Source organism: Acanthopagrus latus, chromosome 20 (genome assembly GCF_904848185.1).
Source record: "Acanthopagrus latus isolate v.2019 chromosome 20, fAcaLat1.1, whole genome shotgun sequence".
NCBI lineage: Eukaryota > Metazoa > Chordata > Actinopteri > Spariformes > Sparidae > Acanthopagrus > Acanthopagrus latus.
Genome location: NC_051058.1, coordinates 16,480,340 through 16,499,525, shown reverse-complemented (window position 1 = coordinate 16,499,525; position 19,186 = coordinate 16,480,340). Strand labels below are relative to the sequence as shown.

Below are 19,186 nucleotides of genomic sequence, written 5' to 3'. Positions count from 1 at the left end.
ACTCTTTTGCCAAGAGTGCTGTCTTCAATGGGAAAGCAGAAAGAGACTTTTTTCTTCCCCCCCCCCCCCGCGCCTTCATCTTTTTCCCTTTCTTTTATGGATCAAACAATGACCTGCAAATAGAACATTCTTCAGTGGTCCTATTTGTTAACGCTGAGAGGTTTCATTAGCTTGCTCGTTGCTCTCCAAACGCAACTCGGTGGCGTGAAGGAGGGGGGGAGGGGGAGAGAAAAAAAGTAATTCACGGGCTGTAAGTAGTAATTTACACAGAGGAGATTAAAGAAAATGGTATGGAACCATTTTGTCTAAATGACATTGGGCTTAATGTCTGCAGAAGCAACTGCTAGTTTGCTTGAGCATTACCTGGTGCAGGCTCATAAGTCTTTCACGGTGGCGATGAATACGAGTATACAGTAACAGTATATGACATTCGTGGGGGGGTGTAAACCCATCAATCCATGTTATCCAAAGGAAAGCTTTCATATCAGTGTAAAGTTATTACGCTGACCAGAAAAAAAAACACAAGTGCCAGAATAAATGTTGGCGACATATGTTTCTGCAAACCAAGGATATGAGGTAACTGTATGTTGCTGTATACTGGAACTTTCTTTGGGGTAATTTTTTTTTTGGGTGGAGGGGGGGGGTATTTTTACTCATTTTCATAACCCTGGTCTAGTTAGGTTTTTGCACAAAAGCACTCATAAGGTTTAGGTTAGTTTTTTTTTTTTTTTTTGCTTTTTGCTTTCCTGGGTCTGTTACCACCACCGAAGCCAAAAATGTCCTGACACCTGATCAAAAGTGTCCCGTTTTGTTGCCACTATTACGCCTAGGAAATGTCCTGACATCTTACCAGAAGTATCCAATTTTGACGGCACTATTGTAGCTGAAAAATGTCCCGACGTCTTATCAAAGGCATCTGGTTTTCTTTGCCACTAACAAGGCTGAAACGTCCTGACATCTCATCAAAAATATCCAGTTTTGCTGCCGCTAAAAATGGCTGGAAAATGTACTGACATCTCATAAAAAAAAATCCACTCCTGTTGCCACATAGCAACTGAAAAATCTAAATCTAGCCAAATTATTTTACACTGTTGCCCCCAAACACAGCTGGAAAATGTCCTGACATCTAGTCAAAAATATACACGAACGCTGCGGCAAAATGTCCTGGAGGCTCCCTAAAAGTGCCTCATGTTGTTGCCGCAAACACGGCTGAAAAATGTCCCGACATCAGGTTAAAACTATCCAGTTTCTAACTATCTCACTGCTGACACCGTCCACCTCCTGACAGGAAGGTGTGCGTGCGTACACGTGACATATCCGTGATTTGCAGAATCATAAAACATTAGACTGCGTTGACTGGGCTGCCGGATGCAAGGTAAGTAAGACAGGACAAAGAGGGTAAAGGGTAAAGGGAGCCACAACCTTTTTTTTTTCCTCATCATTCATCAGCAGCATTTTCCAAACCATTTGCCCTGTCATTGCTTCCTGTACTTTTCATGTCTGCTGGCTGGCTTCACCCTGAGTACTGTGATTAGTTCAAGCAGGATGCCGCTCATCGATTTTGCTCCACTGGGTGTAAGTTAACCCTCTGCCAGCTTTTAATTGCTTCTCTTGACTGTTAAAGCACCGCGCAGCTCCTGTAAGGAAGAGGAGGAAAGAAAAGAGAAAGACAGAAAAAAAAAAACAACCTTTAGAATGAATTTTTGTTTGAATGTTTGTTGCCTTTTAGAATATTCAAGCGCATCAAATCTATCCGCGCTATCAAGAAATAAAAACGTGTTTTCGCTTTGCATCCGAGAAACGAGGTGTTTAATTGAATGTGTTACCTGCTAGCGGCAATTACCGTGACGCCGAGAGGTATGGATGGAGACAGGGGGAAAAACACATGAAAGAGGAGAGATGTTCAGTCTGTCTCCTCGCCGACTCTGGCGCGTCTGTCTTTTGGAGAGCTTATTGTGTTTTTCCGGTGAGTAACATGGCTGTGGCCGTGATTGACAGAGACATGATAGCTGCGGTAAACAAAAGGTGCCGCTTGTACACGGAAAGATGAGCACGGAATGAGTTTTTGAAAACAATAAATCACAAGACGCAGGGAAGAAGGGTGGGAAAAAAAGAAAAAGCTCCGAGCCCTGAACCTCATTGGAATTGGATTACCGCCGGATCTCTCGTGATGCGGTGTGTTTTTTGTTTTTTTTCTCCCCGTCATAAAAAAGTGTTTCAGACATAAATAATAAGGTCACTGAAAGAATCCTTTTGTTTGGAGACGCTCATCGACAGTGCTTTGCTGTTTTCTTACGAGCTTCCAGCTCATATTTGCTGGGTGGGAATCTTTTTAATCATATATCAGCATTATATCATCAAACCTATTACCTCTAAGCTAATATTTGAAGTTGTGGCATCTTGATGTTTGTGCGGCGCTTAATGGCTTTCGAGTGTACAAACACAATATTAGAAAAAAAAACAACAAGATGCCAAGATTACACCTGCGAACAATCCATAAAAGTGATACATCTCCATCTCGGTTTGATATCCATCTGTACATCCGCAGCGTGAGAAAAACGCTCAGTTAACGCCAGAGGAAATATAATGGAGACGAAGGCAGACGGGGGGGGCGCCATTTAGAGACGCGCGAAACGCCGGCAAATAACGAAAAATGGTGATGTATATGTTCTTACATTGCGTCTGGAATAAACGGCGAAGGAAATTCCGCCAAGCGAGAGCGCCAAAAAAAAAAAAAAATCATTTGAGTGCTGCAGGAACCGGTGGATTAAATTCAGCAATTTGCGGCACAAACAATTATTTCAAATGAGCTAATATTTGCTCGGAAAACAACACCTCCCCTCCGCAGACAACATTTGTAAATGAGAATAATACGTTTCATCAACGTGTTGACAGAAGTCCCAGAATATGGTTATGAGGGGGCCTCGTAAAAAGGCAGCCAAGCAAAACTTCAATACTTTCCTAAACGGCCCCTTGGTTCTCGACTCCCTAACATTATTTGAATGCTTCCTTTTTTCTCTCCTTTTTTTTTATTTGAAGGTCTTTAATTTGCATCCTAATGCCGTGCCCTTGTTCAATTTAATTTACAATGCAGATACGGAGGCGATAAGTGTGACGGAGGTTCATCCCAAAGAAAAAGGGGAAGGAGAGGGAAAATAAGCAGAATTATTTTTACTTCCACATGTCCCTCGCATGAGCTGAACTGATTAAACATTCATACCGGACAAAAAGCCATTCAGCATCAGCAAGTGTATTATTAAAGGATACATGTGGAGGCACAGAATAATCATCTCTAACGCTGCTCAGAGATAAGGTCATTTCAGATGCACGGTACTGTACGACTAGCGCTGGCCCCCGTGTTTTCCTGATTTGTTTATCTGCCTTTTTTTGTGCTCCCTGTCTACATGTTTACTTAGCAGTAATTTATGTGCCCGCAGTCAACATTAGAAACACGGAGACAAACAGCGCAGCACAGCACATTTGGGGGGGGGGGGGCAGAGCTGCTCTCGGGGCTGGCACAAATGACAATGGTGTCACAAGAAACAGATTGGATTTGGGCTCAGGACACTTTGGGCCTTTTTTTTTCCAGGGACGGGTGTAAAAAGTAGGTTGCAATGCTGGGGGTGTATGCACCCAGCCCCGCAGGGCGCTGACAAAAAATATGGGGCACTTTCTCTCTCTCTCTCACACACACACACACACACCGTAGACACACACACTTGCTTTCTCTCTCTTCATCTCTGCCTTTTCTCTCCCCCTCATTATATCTTCAATTATCAAGTCAGGAGAGAAACTCATTATTTTTTGGAAGTCGGTGCCCATGCTGGTGTTTCATTTTGACACAACACAAGAGGGGAACAGACAAAGTCTATTTGTTGAGATTTGGATCTCCTAATACCATTAGCTAATTGTGAGAATAATCATCTTAAAATGACACTGAGGAAAATATGATTTATATATTTTCACTTTTCCGGCTCCCGGGATTGAATACACCAAATGATCCAAATGATCTTTTTTTTCTTTTTTTTTTTTACAATGTGTCCTTAAAGAGCTTGGGAGTAATTACTGGTCGGTTATTTCACTATTTGATGCATCGTTTTTAATTGACAGCAGGGCATTTCATGCAAACCGTGACCAGGGCTGAGCGGCACGTGACCCACCACAGGGACTGTATCTGATTTCATTATTAGCCCCAGTTTGACTGGCTTAGCCCTCATATGTACCATGAACACCTTTACCCTTGGGTGGCTTGAGTTAATTACTTCAGCCCATAATGCCTGAGATACCACCTAATAAGCATGGAGTGTTACAAATTATGATGCTCAGATTAGATGCCGTTTATTCTCCCAGAATGAATGCCTGGATCGTTTCAGGGTTTGGAAATGAATGGGGCTTTGAAAAAGAAAAAAACCCCAACATGGTGCATTTTGGTCAAGGTGCTTTTTTTAGCATTTGTCAAGCTTTCTGGTGTTGCAGATTGATAATTAAAAAAAAAAACAGATCACCCAAATTAATTAATTCCATCTACTCCTGGTAGCCGTGCAGACAGACTTTCCGCCTCAAACTCAAGGGCTTAATTTCCACTGGGGATGGATGTGGACATGTCCCCTTCACTTTTCAAAGTCCTAATATCGTCCCTGTCACTTTAATCGCTACAGGTTGATTTTCTTACAGAAAAACCTCTCTGAACATGTTCTGTTTTTCTTTTCTAATCCAGCACCGAGAAAAGCATAATAACATCTGAGGTGATAAAAATGTTCACATGCGCATCTCTTCAAATGTTGTTGTCCACACAGAGACCTTGAGGAGCAGCAGGAGGACGCTTTGCAGACTTATTTTTTTTGCAGCCCTGAAAGGAAAATCAAAGTCACTGACAACTTTTTATTCACTTGGTATCTTATTTACAGTAAATATATTCCTGTGAGACATGAGAACTAACGTAGACAATGAAAGATGCAACTTTATGACAGTTATGTGCTAGATTGATTGAATAGACAGAAATAAAGGACATAAACAGATGAATATCCAGACTAACCAGGGCATCATTCTTTAAAGACCCACTGCTGTTGAGTTTTCTCAAATGTGATTTAGCGCTGCTCTTGTGCTCGGTTATGTGTAAAAAAAAAAAAAAAAGATTCTCAGGGGCAGATATTTCCAAAGGGCTGAGACCATTAAACCAAAAGCAATCTGCAATGCCAGACACCACTGGGCCTGGGTTGTAAAATATATTTGTTGGGTAATTTGTTTGAACTAGCCCTTTAAAAGCACTGGATTTTATACTCTCATAAACTTTGGTTTGGTTCATGGCTGCAGCAGTGGCCAAGTTATTCTAACCATTCTCATTCAAGCTCCAAACACACTGGATGACGCCTCGCAAAACGTCTTTTCAGGACCATAGAGAAGCCGAAGTTAAGCCACCTCCCGGTGGAACCTCCGCCGTGAATTACACGTATGATGCTTGTCGATTTAAAAGAATATTTTTTTCAAGTCAAGAAAGTCGCAGTTTGTCGTAACTTAAGTAAAATATAATCCAGTTTTGTGTTAAACCGCTCAGTGAACCACATTGTCTCGCTCAACCCGAGTCACCAGACTGCAGTTATGCGATGGGGTAGCTACTTACTTCTGTGAGCTGCTAATATACAGGACCAGTTCTACAATGCTGAGATAAGGTCCTTGGGCTATCTGTAACTAAGTCCCGCCCTTTTTCTGTGTGCCCCCAAAAATTTGAGGCCAGTCTTGATGAGAAAGACATTTTTGATCCTGTTAAAATTACACAATTAACTACACAGATGTTTGTCAGTTTTAAAGATCCAGTTAAATCCAGTTAAGCTTGAGCTCCAAGTGACTCCCCCTTGTGATCTGAGGTCCGGGTCCACGCAAACATAAGGGTCACTGGCTCGGCAAAATGAACCATGAGCCAACTAGCAAACAGTAGCCAGCTAACAGCCAAGGATACTGTTTTCTTTCAACCACTTACACCAGTATAATGATTTAGATGTGTAAAATCAAGTTTCCCTTCAAACACCACCCAACAACCAGAGAGAAATCGCCACCATCTCACAGGATCCGGAACTTCCACACCACCCATTATTCAGACGAACAAGGTGCAGCGGTCCAAATGGCGAGAGCTATCTAGAATCAATTAATGCTTTGTGCTCTTAGAAGTGTGTGTGTGTTTAAGTGCTTTAGTTCGAGCCCTCGCGCACTTAGCGAGGTTAAGTTCACATTATCTTACTGTCTACACATGCTAAATTACAGTTTACCCACATGCGGGTGCAGGGGGGTGCAGGGCCCGTTTCATGGTGATTAGGTGTATGTAGGGTGGTAGGTTTGTGACTACACACGTGTGGGCTGGCGGTTGGGGGAAAACTTGAGACAATGCTCCACTTCATGAGCACACACTGTACAGAAGCCCTCCCACACAGGCTTTGTTAAGCCTTCTCTCTTGAGCTGGCACTTCAGCCTTCCCTGAGCCCATTGACTCCCACTGGCTGCTCACCACTGTGTGTTTCCTGGGTGAAATATATGGGCGCCTCTTTAATACTGTAACATCCGTATCCATTCCTTTCACACATGCCCCCCTCTCAGCAAACTGCAGCCAATACAATTTAATCCCATTTGGTAGGCAACTTAAATTCATCCAATTTCACAGATTAGGAGTTGTGGTCTCTCTGCAATTTTTTTTTTTTTTTTTTTTTTTTAGCTATACTCGTGTTTTCTCCTGCTTTTAATTTCTGATGCACGAAACACACAGGGGAAGCACATAACTAGGAGCATGTGTAATGAACTTGATACATTATTTATATGTGTATTTCTTAACCTAACCTCCCTGCTCTTGAATATGGGCGCTAATTTTAATGAAGGTCATATAAGTCATTCTCATTTTGCTTATGTTTTGTATAAGCCGGGGCTTATTTCATTTAAAAAAAAAGACCTAGCTGCAGCAAGTGTAGTTTCTATAACAACCATACATCACAATGAAGCTGGAGACTCTACATAATTAAATTGCACATATGAACATACCGAGCTAATAGGACGCCGAGCCTTACGTGGCATTTGCTTTTAATTACAAAGTTGAAACTTTTTCGAAAGGTTTCCACCGATCAAGCCGAGAAACATCATTAATGACACATTAATGAGTACGTGGAGATGATCGGTGAGATTAGTCGCTCTCATGCTTTCCATCTCATTGTGATTCCTGACATAAATGTGTGCAGGATTGTTTGCATGATGTTAATTATTTTTCAAAAAAGAAGCACATTATACGTTCCCCCCCACCGCTTTATAACGCCAATCTCTTCATCGGAAAAACATTTTCATTCCGGCAGTCAAGTTAAAGTCAGCAGCTAAAGGAAATGCAGCAGTTTTGATGTGTATTGCTGTTTTTTAAGGGGGTTTGTTTGCTCTGTGGAAAATGAGAAATGCAGTAATTCTTTCAAAAAGTCGAACACAAATAGATGCACTGGGTAGGAGGATGAGAGGGGGGAAAAACAAAAAGCCCAACCTCTGACAACAGGGATAGGTCTTTCTCATGAAAACGAACGCCGATGGTTTTAATTTACTGACTGCATTAGCCGGCTCCTCTCCAACCAAGCTTGGTGTTGTCTCGTTGGCAGCAGCAGAAGTTATTAATGGTGCAATAACAGGAGGCAAGCCTGGGCACAGAATATTCTATTCTCTCTCAGATTGTGTAATGATTTTCCACGAAAAGGGAGGGCTGCCTGCTATTTCTCATCGTGGGGATGTTGGGTTTTTTTTTGTTTCTCTTAAATGAAGTGACGAGGGGAGGAGGTGGCAAAAAAAAACAAAAAAAAAAAAACACTGGCCTTTGGGGTTAATTGACTTATATCCTTCAAAACAGACATTTCCGTGTGAGCAAGACAAAAAGGCCTTTTCTATCACAGGAAGAGATATGAACCAACACTTACTGTACCTGCTTGCATGTATTTGTATGTTGGACGTCAGTGTTAAACGCAGCTCTAAAAACACAATAATATGACTGAGAACAACCTGCTTATTACAAGCCATATTCATGTTTGTTTTGGGTGACCATAGTAATTATTACAGTACCAAAAAGGAGGAAGTCAAGTAAGGTAGTATCAAGAACCTCAAAGCCCACGTAGGGAGGGGTTCTAGATGGTAGTCCGGTCAAACAAGTGCAGGACTTTCAACCGGGAGACTGCTGTCTGTGTCCAACGTGTGACCAAAAGTCAAAGGTGAGTTGGTTGAACTTACAGATGCAGTTAAGTGACATCAGGTATGCGACGTAAGGTTAGGGTTAGCAAAGGTGCTCACAGGCGTATTTCCGTAACGTTACGTACTGAAGTTAGCTGTAATTAACAAAGTTACTATAACCCAAACCATGATGTTTTCCTAAACCTAACCAAGTAGGTTTCTTGCCTAAACCCTAACCAAAGTGTGATGGTACGACAGAAGTCTGGATCCCTCGTTGCCCTGTTCAGTCATGGTTAAAACAGTATCTACATATATCCTTTGTAAATCTATAAATGAGTTAGTTTTTAACAAAACTGGCCACTCTGTAACAATTATGCCCAAACACATCATCACTGAATTTGAATCCAGTAATAAACTTTTAATTTATATGACAAACCTTACACTTGGCGCTGGTAGATTTGAAATGACTTTCTGTTTGAATTCAATCAGCACACACACGATCCCTGAACACAGATGTCATGCCACAAATGATTATTTTCTGAGTCCCCTGATTAAGTCACACTTTCCATATTGATGAAATTATTGATTTTAGATATCCTATTTCTTCTTCCTGCAATGCATTTAGTTCACTATTTGGTATTTCACTGAATTGCAATTACGTTTTAGGAAGGCCTCATGCTAGTTTAGCAATACATGAATAAATAAACAAACCCGCCATTATAAGGAAGGTATGAGGATGTGTCCGCCATTATGCAAAAGAGATGTTGCATAACGCAAGGGAAGCAAACAATGTAAAGGCAACCTTACATTGCTCTATTAAATATTCATTCTCTAACTTGGGAGCGTATTTATGACCTGACATTTTAGCAGACGGATGCAAGGAGTCGGAGGGGGGGCGTTATTAAATTTAAACCGGGGGAAGGAGAAGTGAGTTCAGAGGCAGATTCAGACGATGACCTCCCGACTGGAAAGTTGTTGCTGGTGGTTCTTCCAGCTTTTTATAAGGCCAGCTCTGCAGGTTATGCTTTTAATCACAATTACTGGCCACCCTTCCAAGCCTTGTTCCGTGATTTATGTGTTTTAAAAAGCAGTGCAGGGTGATTGTCTGAGAAGGTCAAGCTGCAGGGCAAACGAGTGGATGGCAGTGTTGTAACACTCCACTTCCTGCCATTTCCGTTTCTTTATTTCTCATGTGGAATATATCAGCCTCCACCTCGGTGTGAAATAAACTTTAAAAGCCGATGTAAACGCACCGACAATCAAAGGTTAACGCTTCCAAATTCTGTACTTTTAATGCTTCTGAGTACGAATCAATACACATTCAAGCCCCCACCCCCCTTCTCCCCCTCTCTTTTTGCCACAGGCCCGCATATTGATTCCATGCATGGGCCTGCAGAGTTATCACAAAACAAATTGCACAGACTTGAATTTGACAATCCCTTCATGAGGAGCGCTTCATTGATTTCTGGATGGTGGCTCTGTTTGACTCCTTTACAGAGGAGAGGGGAGGTCGCTCACTGGAGGAGACGCAGCGTAGCTTATTCTAATTGCTTTATTGCCTTTTTTGTATTCTGGAGCTTATGTGGCGCCGTGTCAGAGAGTTAAAGTTAGACCTCGAACGTACAGTAAATGTGTCTCCCCCCCCCCCCCCGTTTCCCCCGGCCATGTCTGAGGCCTGCTGGGAATAGCACTGACTTGCGACTTTTTCCAGAGGATACGACGTGTCAGCGAAATCTGTCCTGCAGCGTGAGGCTTGACACTGCAGTGACAGCGCAGCAATATTTCCCCTCTTGTTTCAGAACAAATTACCAGCAGCATGACATCAGAGGGCTCATTGTGCAACCCCCCCCCCCCCCACACACACACACACACACACACACACACGCACGCACGCACACACACACGCGCACACACCACCACCCTGCTAGTCAGCTCTCCAGGTGGGTGATGGTGTCATTATTATATATTGTATGAATTTCATTGTTTGCCTCTTGGAGACTTTCCAAGGTAAGTTCCGAAAAAGGTGTGAATGTAGGAGGTCTGGTTTCGTTTTGACACATTTCAGTATCGGTGATTGACCCGAAATTGGTTCCTTTTTTTTTTTTTTTTTTTTTTTTGCTTTTAGCATTTTATTCATTATTTCTGAATTCCAAATTCATCTGGCTCTCTCTTTACTCTGAACACACCAGAGTGAACATGAAATAAATATCATTGGTGGTAAGCCGCGGCTTTGCCATAACGTTCAGGAATTGATAACCAACCATTTCTGATCGGAATGGCAATAATTGTTATATCAGGAAACACTGACTCATCTCTTGTACTACTGTATTCTTGTATCATCTGACTGGAACTCATCTTCTCGATGCTCTCAACCCACTTTTCCTCTTCTGAGACTGCCCCCCAAAAATGGCTGACTAATGTCACCATCACCCTTCCTCTTACTCATGATGACAGTCCCTATAAATAAAGGCCAACTAATTAAAGTGCTTACACTTATCCAAACACAACACTACTATTCAAGCTAGTAGCCTACAAGTCTGCTTCCCCTACAAGTCTACGGCGCATGGTTGCCCTTCGTAGCATAGCTAATTTTTATCTGTGTTTTTTATATCAATATATGAACACATCCTCGTGCCTTTAAGACGTAAAAAGTTGATTTTCAGTGTCTGACAAAACTACACGTATCACCCTTTGCAAAACAACAAGACCATTACAGAGTAAACTGTTGTACCTTCACTGTTTATTAGATTTACGCATTAAAACTACTTGGTTAAGTTTAACAAGTGAAATTACTTGGTTAGGTGTAGGAACTAAAACTACTTTGTTAGGTTTAGGGACTTTGGGTACTTGGCTGGGTTTAGGAAAACATTGTGGTTTGGGTTAAAATCTCTATGTTCCTCACTTCTGTTAGGATGTACATATGTCACTTCATTAAGTTATTTAACAGATTAACAATTCATTTAACATTCGCAAGTTAAAAGAACTCACTGTTGACTTATGGCTTCACACTCAACATGAGCAGCGGCTGCCTGAATGAAAGTCCAGTGCTTGATTTATCCAACCTTCCACCCCACTGATTTTTCACTCTTTATGCTATTTCTTCTCACTTCCCCCTTCGCAGCTGTAATAGTTAGAACAGAGGTTGCCGATTTGGGTCATTTTAAGCTGCTTTCATTTTCAGCCTATACAGTGTTTTTCTGATGAGGACAGGCTGCAATATCTTGGCAGGGCTTTTTAAGCACAGTATAGAATATGAATATTATGACTACGGCCTTGCTGAATTTATCAAAGGTTTTGATTTTCCTCATCGCTTTCATCAGTTCATTTCTATCTCAAAAGACCCTGTGAACGTGAAACCGTTGTAAATGAGACAGATGTTACCCTCAGAGCACTCTCCATTAACATCTTGACAGGCAGGTTTAAGCAGCAGATACGGCATCCGTGGGTGAAATAAAAATCAAATGGCTCACGGAATGACAGAATAGGGAGTCTAATAGTGTGTGACACTGTGTGTGTCTGCAAGGCTACGAGATGCAACACACCTGCAGGGGGTTAAGAGTTTAGCCGGAGCTCCGGGGTACAGTACACAAGCCTTTCTTGTTCACTTTCCTACATGCATCACATCTGCACCGGATGACCACCGCGAACCACTTTTCTGCCTCTGCGAAAAAGAAAAAAAAAAGTAGCATTCATCTGTGCGCCTTCCTTTCTTTTCCACAAGCTTTTTTTTTTAAAGTGCTCTCAGAAAAGAAGAAGGAAAAAAAAAAACCGCTGCCTGCACTGCCTCCTGTTTCCCCTGTGTGGAATAAAGCTGCATTTTGAGGGGGTGGGTGGTTGGGGGTGGGGAGGGGAGTGCTGTCATGCATCACACACCGGGAGGAACAGGGGAAACAAACAGGGCCAGATTCATCAAACAGAGGGAGTTGCTCGGCGGGATGGGGAGCGCTGGGTGTTAATCAAAGTTGAACAGCTAAACTCATTTTAATCCGAAGGGAGAGAGAGAGGGATCGGAGGGGATGAATAGCACAGACGGCATCTTCTGTCTCGCAGGATGAAAAAGGGAAAAAATCTCAATCGGGGGGACAAAATAATGCATGATGGCATAATGTAACATAAAAGTGTCGGAGAAAACGGATAATCATAGCTGAAAAAATTCAGCCAATTTTCCTTCTCGAAACCGCGGCTCAAGTTACAAGAATTCATTATGCAAGTGCAGCTGATTCTGTGTACCCAGTTTTGCATATTTTCAGCTCACTTTGAATATGCCGTGCCACCCAGTCACTCTGGCTTATTTGTTTTTTAAGTCCTGCGGACTTTGATGTGGCCTGTAATCTTGTCCGGTCTATTAGGATATTCAGATTGAAAACAGGGTGTAAATTAGTAGAGAAGCTCTCGTCCAACTCATTTTTTTTTCCTTTGGAATATTGTGCAGCTTCTAATTGGATGAATGGATTTATTTTGTTTTTGGAACAACCGTGGTGAGGCTTCTGTTTAATCTCCGCGGGCCCCTCATCCTGCTTCCCCACCCACTCACCAGATTGATTGTATCTAATACCAGACAATGGCATCAATGAATTCAAGTAGTTCTTTTTTTTCTTCTTCTTCTTCTTCTTTCCCTCTCGGGTAGACAAGAAAGGGAATCATTTGCATGCAGGTGACATGTTCAGAACGGGGCAAGGTGAGATGAATCGAAATGCAACTCAACAGTTTCCTCATGCTTTGACCTAATTATGCAGCCATTTTTCTGCCTTCTCTCTCTTTTTTTTTTTTTCCTCCCCTCACTCCGGCTAGTCATGCCCCACTCGAACGCATTCAGGATGGGTTTTTGATGAAGGAGCCTGTGCTGATTCACTGGTTCTCTGTAGTTTTTGCTGACTTCAATTGAATTTGCTGAAAGATTTAATGCGTATTAAAAAAAAAAAAAAAAAAAAAAAAAAACCTGCAGGAGAAAAAATGCTTAACCATAAATTGTGCGGGGACTACACGAACCTATCTCTCATTGATCGGCTGTATTAGTGAGTACTTCCTCTTCAGGAAGCTCTTAAGGTTGGACGTGTCGTCTTACATCCTCCTCCTGACCACGGTAACCACAACATACAAACCCGGTGGGCAAGCAGAGTACACAAAACGAGCATCAAAGAGCGCGAGATTCATGGCGGTGGAGTATTGATCCCTGAGGAAATTTAAATCATGTTTATAGGAAATTACTTAGATCACCACACGGACGCTCAGCTACCTAGATAAACATGTGCACACGCACAGTGGAAAGGGAGAAAACATTGATGTGTGTGAAATATTGAATCTGGTCTATAAATTACAGGTGACAGTTTGTTGTACAGGTCACTGATTTATACTCCGTACCTCTGCTGCTATTTTTCAAACCTTTGACACGGGAAGGGAGAATGCAGCGGAAAAATCTGTTAGCTGCCAGACTTTGTCATTTATTTACTTGATCTTTTTGTGATGGACGGCAAGAAAAATACTTATTTGAGACACTTGTGCTGCACTCAAGTGTAAAACCCATGACGACATCCCCCATTGGTTTGTGAAGTCTCAAGTTTGGCATTACTGCAGTTGCCTTTTTGTTTTGTCATGTTGGAGTGTGATTACCATTCTTGTAAAAGACAGTGGACCTGGGAAGCATATCCTGATTGGATCTGACTGAGAACCTGTGGACACGCCATGGTAGTGCTTTGTCAAACACAAGGTGGCCATGCCCTAAAGCCTGTCCCGCTTTATCATCCATTTTGCTGTAAATGGAACCATAATTTACTAAATTAATATCATGCTGTACTCAAAAGAGACATATTATGCTCATTTTCAGGTTGTTCATTTTATTTTGGGATATTTCTAGAATCAGTTAACATAATTTAATGCTCAAAAAAGTTTTTTATACTGTCTAGTTCTTCAGCACTATTTTCCCTTTTGGTCTGAAATGCGCTGTTTAAGCCCTTATCTCTTTAAGGCCCCCCTACTCCCAAAGACCCAGTCTCTTCTGATTGGTCAATTCACACAAGTCTGAGCCAGGACATCTAACATCAACAGAGCAACTGTGCTAATTAAACCCTTACACTGGACCTTCCGCTAGGTGAAAATTGCACAAAGTCACGGAATTAAAGGTGAGACTACTGATGAAGCGTCTCAGGACAGGCTTTGAACTTTTTAACTTTCAAGATCTTTCACATGCACAAGAAGCTCTTTTAAACACCAAAGGGAAGGGGGAAAGAAGGAAAAGCATGATAGATCTCCTTTAAGAAGATGTGAATTAGCTTTTGAAACCATAACATTATTTGGAAGTGGTTTACTTAGATAATAAATTAAGTGAAAAGAGAGTAATTTGCTCATAAGTTTCCATACAACCTGAGTTCTATTTGAAACCAGTGGAGTTGCTCCCTGACGGGCAGACCCGTCGGCCTCAGCCATGTATCATACTGTCAACAATTGCACTCAGGAAGCCCGTCTATGAAAGTGTCTATTTGCGTAGCGTTTTCAGCATATGACAGTCTTATCTCTGCGGCACAAGAGTGTTGAAACACACCACTGGAAAAGAAAGAATCACACCATGTCCTCTTAGCCTAAATGAGAAGAGTGGGAGCTCAGAAATAAATAAAAAAAAGAGAGAAAAAGAAAAGGTTCCAGTCATTGCCACCACCCTGCTCTCCACTGTCTGGGCTGACATTAACACTAAAATGAGGATGACCTCATCATAAGTTCGGCCAAATCATCACAAATGACATGATATTAACTCCACCAGACAGCTTTCTTTTTTTATTTTTTTCTTGGGCAGTTCTCCATTTTGCTTGAGTTTGTGGTTCTGTGCCCTTGTTATCTGGCCCTCCAGACTCTACTCTCACTGTGAGGCAGAGGAGCAGAAAGATGGCAGTAATTCATTTTGTGCCACGCCACAGGCAAGGCTCTTTTTCCCTTCTGCCCATTACCTCCAGACCAGACTCGGCGTCTCAGCAGGACACCGCTCCCTTCCCGCTCTGGCCCAGACCCACTGTACTCCAGGGGGCTGAGGTTAGTGGACGACCCACTTCAGATTCTGTCAGCGCCACCCGCAATCTTCCAAAGGCACTCCACTCCACCTCCAGGAAAAACTGCAACAAAAGATGGCAGCCTTGGAGTCAGTCGGACTAGGGGAGGCAGCGGCTGGTTTTCTTTCTCTTTGTACCAAATAAACTCACACTACACAAAAAAATATACAGCACTGCCTGTGGGAAGTCTTGCATCTGTTTTGAAATATTCCTTGACTATCGATTTGAATGGACTTTTTGGCTTGAACGGTACTCTTCTGCTTGGAAGCTGTCTTGCCGACCATCTGACCACTGCCCTCTAATGGAGAAGGTCAGCTCACATAGCAGCCATCTTGGCAAAGCCGGGATCTGGAACCAGTGTCACAGTCATACAACCTCCATCTCAGGAGTTTTAATTGGTTTGTCTCTTGCTTACACCTCTGCTCACGTCACAAAACTGAGGACGCGTATTGTGGAAATGCTGATTTGATACGTGGACAATCAGTAGAAATGTACATTGCGAACATTTTATACTGGTGACTGGGCAGGGATGAGTGAGAAATTAAGATATTTAAACTTTTTCCAATTAAATAGTAATAAATCAATCAGTAAATACAGGGTTTCAGGAAAGGGATGATCGTCACCATCTACAAGATTATCCAGGTCTTCAAGTCAGAGGAGATGGAGAAGATGTGGGAGGGCTTTGCTCGCCTGGGTGTCCATGAGGCATCCATTAGGTGGCTGGTTGAAGAGCCACAACCTGCGTTATTATGGACCCCACTTCATTTCTTGCAAGAGCCTCTACTCTGCTCGGCTGTATCTATTGTTTTCATATGACGAAAAGCCTTGTGGTCCTGGTACACCAAGGTTCCTTTTTTGATATGAGAAGGCATATTACTGTTATAAAAAGAAACAATGACATTCTAACTAGAGGTGAAAATGACAGCTCCATACGTTTGGGAACCTTGTATCTCTAAGAAAATTGCTCGTAAATTGTTTTCGGAATATGAAAATTAGACTTGTTTTGCAAGAAACTGCACCTATTTAGCTTATTGGCAATATCCAAAAATAGCTTTGCATTCCATTACGATTGCTGTTTTCATCTTAAACAGGAATGATCCAGTGCGGTTCCAAGGTAAAAACATTTGAATTTCAATTACTGCCCAGTTGTTTTTAAATGAGAAGATGCACATCAAATCCAAGATGCTCGGATGTTTATGAGTTTAGAGTGGCATGATGGAAAAGCGTTTTTTTCTTTTCCTTTTTTTTTCTTTCTTGCAATATTGCCACAAGACCTAATTTGTTCCCCCGGCAAGCATTTGGGTTTGTTTTTTATCTTCATTTTGACATGTTGTTGTTCATGAGGAGAGCAAAAAAAAATATCCCATTAACAGGCTCTCTACTATCTCCCTACATAAATCACTGACATGGAAATGAAACTGTTCTGACAAAAAGGGAGATGGATAGAGGAATACAAATGCAAAAACATTGCGCACACATTCATCCCTTCCCCTCCTCTCTCCCCCGTATCACATAAAGGCACTTCAGCGACTGGAACAACTTCTGAATGGACAATTAGGAACGCAACAAAAGTCTGAAGTTGTTTAAAAGTGAAAAAATCTATTTGAGAGGACTCTCGTATATAATTATGTCTGAGTTACACTCTTTTCACAGGATGGCAGATTTGGCTAATCAATGTGGACCAAGTTGTCAATTCTTTGTTAAAGTGTGACAAAAGACTTGGATTTCTGATAACTGTGACAACAATTACGCTCGTCTTTCGGCAGAGTTGAAAAGGCCACAGATAGTGTTTGTTTCTGATTGGCTTGCGGCTGTCAGTTACAGTCATTTAACTAGATACCTTCAACACAGTCTCAAGAGGTCTCCCGGGTCATTTATCAGTGCAGCTTTAATTATTTCAACTGAATCCTGTTTCTTTCACTTTCATGTGGCTGATGGCTCTGAATACTAAGAATCCCATACCTGTGCTGCGATGTAGAAGAATACAGTCAGAGGTGGGAATCAATTGCTCAGCGGGGATAGGACGTAGTTTCCCCTGTAAACAGACCAACCTCTTCAACCACCAGTTGAACTTCACCGCGTTTCTTGCCTTCTCCCATCAAAAAAAAAAAAACATGATGTTGGTGCATTCAGCACGGTGTACCAGGACCACGAGGCTTTCGTCGTACAAAAGACAATACACATAAGCTGCTCAGAGGCAGAGTGGGAGGGCAGGTCTCGTGAGAAATGCAGTGAGTCCATAATAACACGGGTAGTGGCTTTTAAACAAGCCACACAGTTAGCTCATGGACACCCAGGCAAAGAACTGTGTAATCTTGTAAATGGTGGCGATCATTCCTTTTTCTCTGTTTATTCACTGATGTATTATTCTGTATTTACTGTTTACTGTGTTTGTTCATGAATATTTCATCGAGATGTATTCAATATCATGTAATGTAAATATGTCAGTATTCATTGTTCTTTTGTCAGACATTCATTACACATCATATAGCATTTATTCAGTCACTCTGTGTATTGCCTCCATAATGAAATTGCTCAATGTGCCATTTGTATTCCATTAATTATATTCTTGTTATCTATATATATAGAGAGAGAGATATTTTTTTATTTTTTATTTTTTTGCAGTTTGAGCTCAACAAGCTGACTTCTCAGACAACTTTTGCAGCTCAAACAACTAGACAACTGACATGTGACAACTAGATGGATAAATGGTAAGAGAAAAATTGTGTACGACCACCACCACATACATTAACCCCTTTGTTTTGCTGCTCACTTACCTAATCCCTTTAAATTGATTTTTTCCATACCCGTTGAAACATCCAAAAAATGCTTGACAACAACAACAGAACTCCTATCACTCAGCCAGAAGACTGCAATCACTGATCTTTGTCCTCTTTGTTCGAGATAAACTCACAGATTGACCCGATGCTTTGACGCGAGAGTGTGCGGCTCAAATCACAGCCTATTATTCCACATACCTCCCCGAGGAGCAGCTGACATTCACTCACTTAAATCTATCACATCCTCTCAGTGCTGCTCCGTCACTGCTTCTCTTTTAGTGTTTTTCTTTTTTTTTCGCAGAGAACTTTGGCCTCTAACATATATATTCGTCCGCAGTGTGACCCGATCTGAGAGGTGCTCTGTGTGAGATCGCAGCTGCAGAAAACAGCCCAGTGACGATGCCTTCAGGGCCCGTGAAGAGTAAGGATATACAGTATGAGCTCTGATGTGCATGCAGCCTTGCGACAGTCAAAAAAACCTGGATATAAACAAAACACTTACTTAAGATGAGAAGCTGCATTTACCTAATCTCCTGCTTTTGGTCATGTCCCAGTAATTATAATATCACTCCACAATGTGCAGGTGCACTTGAAGCAAATGCCGGGTCTGGAGACAGCCTTGATGAAGTGGATGAAGTGCGAAGCTGATAGCGGCAGTGATTGGCCAAACACAAGTCTCCCTTTGGTCTCTCTTAAAGGTTAAGAACAGTGTGTGTAATTTATGTTTTATTCATATTTCTGACTTTTTGCAAAGAAATCTTGTTGGATCTGCTTTGAAAAAAAAAATCAGAAATTAGCTGTGATTTATTTTGGCCCGCGAGAGGGGAAAAAGTGTAAGGGTGACCACCAAACAGCATGGTAAAGTACAATAAAGCAGCTCTGCTCTAGTCTAGCAGAGGGATAGAGCAGAGCTGCACGACGTGGCTCTCGCCGAGCGAACGCGGAGGATTAAGTAAGTTTCCCTTTGAGAAATTAACTACGACACAAACTGGAGATAAAAACGAAGAGACAGAATAACGAGGCCTGTTTGCCTATTCAGAGGGTTTAGCCATGTATTAAAAATCATACCGTTAAGCTTCCTGACAGATGCTAATGAAGTGATGTTTACATTTTTGATTCGCTGCCTAAACAAAGATAAGACATGCTCTCGGAAAACAGCAAGCCCCGCAATCCAAACACATCCATTGAGCCTGT

At 41.9% G+C, this 19,186-nt stretch overlaps 1 long non-coding RNA gene across 2 annotated transcripts in view; it reads left to right on the top strand.

Moving 5' to 3' along the window:
* The window catches only part of LOC119009350, a 33,071-nt gene extending 13,885 nt beyond the window's left edge, over positions 1-19,186 (top strand). For both annotated transcript variants that reach the window (XR_005071698.1, XR_005071697.1), the window contains exons 3-5: positions 17,838-17,923; positions 18,330-18,413; positions 18,576-19,186. This is a non-coding gene — a long non-coding RNA (uncharacterized LOC119009350). The remainder of the gene's footprint in view (positions 1-17,837; positions 17,924-18,329; positions 18,414-18,575) is intronic.